This window comes from Pinus tabuliformis, chromosome 2_1 (assembly GCF_031772625.1).
Source record: "Pinus tabuliformis cultivar Carrire ecotype Pingquan chromosome 2_1, CPIR1, whole genome shotgun sequence".
Taxonomy (NCBI): domain Eukaryota; kingdom Viridiplantae; phylum Streptophyta; class Pinopsida; order Pinales; family Pinaceae; genus Pinus; species Pinus tabuliformis.
In genome coordinates, this window is record NC_142299.1 from 219,054,429 (window position 1) to 219,058,152 (window position 3,724).

The window sequence follows — 3,724 nt, forward strand, 5'->3', positions numbered from 1 at the left end:
GACATAATCATGGAATGCTTCAAACTTGTTGGCCTACCTGCTCCCTTTGAACTAGGAGTTTTTCCAATCACCTCGCATGATGTCAACATAATTTTTCCCTCTTGAACACAAATCACTCTAGCTAAGTTTATGCTCCATTCCGGGAGAATCTTCTTGCCACAAACTTTTTTTTGTTCTTCTCGGTGCCTCCATTTGTTGCTAGACCCTTGGCATCCTTCACGATGTATCTGCAAACCTCATTAGGAGGCCATGGAAGAAACGATTATAACCAATCAAGAAAATATATAAAAACAAGAGTTTGACCAAAAATAAATTAATAATAATTAAGGAAGAATGATACGAAATACTTATCTTTTGATTTGAGGATTGTAGGGAATTTTCAACTCCCTCTTGATCATTGCCTCCTAGTAGAAATCACTGCAATCCAACTGCAATCTCATCAAGCTAGAAATTTTCATCCTTGTCCCCATCATAAACTAGAAATGCACGTAGCTTTCTTTTCCTTCCTTGCATGAATTTTATGTGCTAGGGTTTCTTCATCCCCGAGTTATACAAGTTGAAGAGATTTTCAAGTAAATCTCCATTAATAAACATTCTTTGTCTCACTTTAGGGTTTCACAAACCCTTAGGACCAAGAATTCAGTGTAAGTCATATTTTTCTAGACATATAGGGTTTACAAACCCTAAGACTTCCAAATTTCATCGAAACCCTTTGTGAACGCCATGAAGATTTCTTCAAGAGGAAGGAATTGTTCAAATCTAGTATCTAATTGAGGTATGAGAATTGCTCAGTGCTCTTAAAAAATATGTAGATCTCTTCATCATTTTGTTCTTTTGATTCACTATCCTACTCTTTAGTTTCTATACCGTAAGAATTCATGCATGTTCCAAAAGCATGACAAAAAAATGTATAAGATTCATTGTTACGAATATAAAGTATATGAAATAAAATGAATATAAATAATAAATAATAAAATGATGATCATTTTAAATAGTCATTAGTTAACTGAAAAGGAATGTCTAAAAGACATGCCCCATCACGAAAGGATGTTTGCTAGGTATATAAGCAGGCCTCATTGTAACATTCAAAAATACTTCTATATTTTATATATTAATAAATTATTATTACAGATACCTTTTGTGTATTCTTACATTAAAGTCAACAAGCCATAAGTTTTGTTGCTTCAGTGGCTTTAGAGCCATGCGAGTCTTTAAACATTATCCACCGCACAATATGTTGTTAATTTTCTTCCTTGAATTCATTGAGCAATTTAGTAAAATTCAAGAAGCATTTTAGCGATTAGAAAAATCATGTGCAGAAGTTACAGCGTGTCTAAAGAAAAGCTATGCAAAAATCCATACTAAGGAAGATGATAACAATGGTGAAGAAACGAAACAAGGTGAAACGGGAGAAGAATATTTTGATCATAATGATGATAATAAAAATGAAGATGTAATAGATAATGATGAATATAAGAATAATATAGATTGAGATGATGATCCAAATGAAGACGGTGTAGAATCTGTTGATGATGCACAACATGGAGTAGTAACATTGGATTTGTTTCATTTATTCCTTGATATTCCTTTATATCAAATTGTTGCAGAACCTTATAGATCCCTATGTCTGAAGTGGCGTGCCAATGGTGAAGAAGTAATTAAGCAAGAGGATAGTGAAGATGCTCGTAGCACAGTTTTTTTGAATTAATTAGTGAATGTTGATGCATCTCATTCAAATTCCAAGGACGGGAGGGGAGAAAGGATTTGATCATGAAGAAGTTATTGATAGATCTACTGAAATAAATTTGGCCTTTGGAGACGAGAGATCTCGGTCAGACAAAAAGGTTGAAAGCCAAGAATTCGAGGAAAATTGAAAATGAAAAAGAACAAGAAGAAAACAAATAGTGTACAAGGTGAGCTCTCTAGAACTAGAAAGCGTATAAAATATTTATTACTTCGGATTGGTTTTCAGCAAAACATGATTTATGCTTATTCTAATGAAGGATGGAAAGGGAAAACCCAAGAAAAGATTAGGCTAGAAAAGGAGCTTCAGAAGACTGCATCAAAGATATTGCAGTGTAAGCTTGCAATTCGTGAAGCTTTCCATCATCTTCATTCTTTGTGCTTGGTGGGGAGTCTTCCAGAATCTGACTCTGATTCTAAGGGGAAGATAAACAACGAGGATCTTTTTTTCACAGAGTGTGGGTCAAAAGATATGGTCATTTGATAATGATATCATCCTTTGTGATGGCGCTTGTGATCGTGGCTATCATCATAAATTCCTGGAACCTCCTTTGGAAACTACAAATATTCCTCTTGAAGGCGAGGGTTGGCTCTACCTAGAGTGTGACTACAAAGTTGACTGCTTTGATTTAGTCAATGATCGCTTTGGAACAACTTTTGAAATTAGGGATAGCTGAGATAAATTTTTTGTTGAGGAAATTGTGAACGCAGATGGAGATGAGAACCCCTTTAATTTGGAAGGCATGCCATCTAATGATTGAGAAGATGATGATTATGACCCTGAAAGTCCAGAGAAGCCTGATAGTAACCAGCAAGAAAAGGGTTCAAGATCTAAAAAGGATGAAAGCACAAGTGATGCAGAAAATTCAAATATATCAAGCAGTGATGATGAAGGTTCTGAAAGTGATGGAAACTCTGATGTTTCCTCATAAGACATCTAGGATTATTTCCATGTGTACTTGGCAGATTCAGGAAAAAGAAAGTCCAAAATGGCTAGAGGCAAGAAGTGTTTGGAAAATTCTGAATTAGATATAATTTCAGATCTATATGAGATGGTTGGACTTGTTGCTTCTAATCAAGATAGTATGAGTGAAGATGATGAAGAGTGGGGACCTAGAAAGTGGCCAAAAAAGGGAAGCAATTTGATGTGGAACAAGATGTTTCTACTGTGTCAAAATTAAAGCATCTCTATAAAGAATCAGTGATGAAGAAAAAAGGGAAGGGACCCAATGTTGACTCCTCAGAAGATATCAACCAATCAAAGTTGAATTTATGCAGAGAATATGATGTTGAGATAGAAAATTAAGAGCGCAAAATTTCAAAGAAAGCAAAACACGGAGAAGGTGGTCCTTTAGAAGATGTTGTTGCATCAGAATTTAAAGCATCCAGAAAGAAAATTAGCAGGAGCAACTTGGGAGTGCCCCATTTTCAACAAAGTAGAAATTATTTTCTAGGTTACCTACTCCTACAATTGAGAAGTTTCGTGTAGTTTTTAGTGGGAATCGCTTTCCACCATTGTTTGTTAAGGAGGGTTTAGCAAAGGAATTTGATGTCTCTTTCAAGAAGGTACACAAATGATTTGACAGTGCACGACATTTTTCTTTTCATCAAGATAGAATAAAGCGAGTTGATAATTCTGATGGTTCTAATGAATATTCTATTATTAAAGATGACAATATTAATTCGAAGAGAGTCAAGGTGCCAGGTAGTGCAAGGAAATGGAATAAGGATACCAAAATTGTGCCATCTGCCGAAAGAGGAAAGAGAAGAGTGGTAGATGGGTGATGTGATCCACCACCAATATATTATGGATCCAAACAAAAAGCACATATGGAAACCAAACCTATTGACGATGTCCACATCTGTGTTGACCCATTGCTCGTAACTCGACAGTTGACAAGTCCGCTTGATCTAGATGCATTGATCTAATTCAACCTCACCGTCAAAAGGAGTTAACAAGTGGTAATGTTTTGAAAAAATA

The 3,724-nt window shown here is 35.4% G+C and overlaps 1 pseudogene; it reads left to right on the plus strand.

Annotated features, from left to right (window-relative positions):
- Nucleotides 1–1,876: 1,876 nt before the first annotated feature.
- LOC149199528 (homeobox protein HAT3.1 pseudogene) lies at nucleotides 1,877–2,675 on the plus strand (annotated as a pseudogene).
- Nucleotides 2,676–3,724: the final 1,049 nt, after the last annotated feature.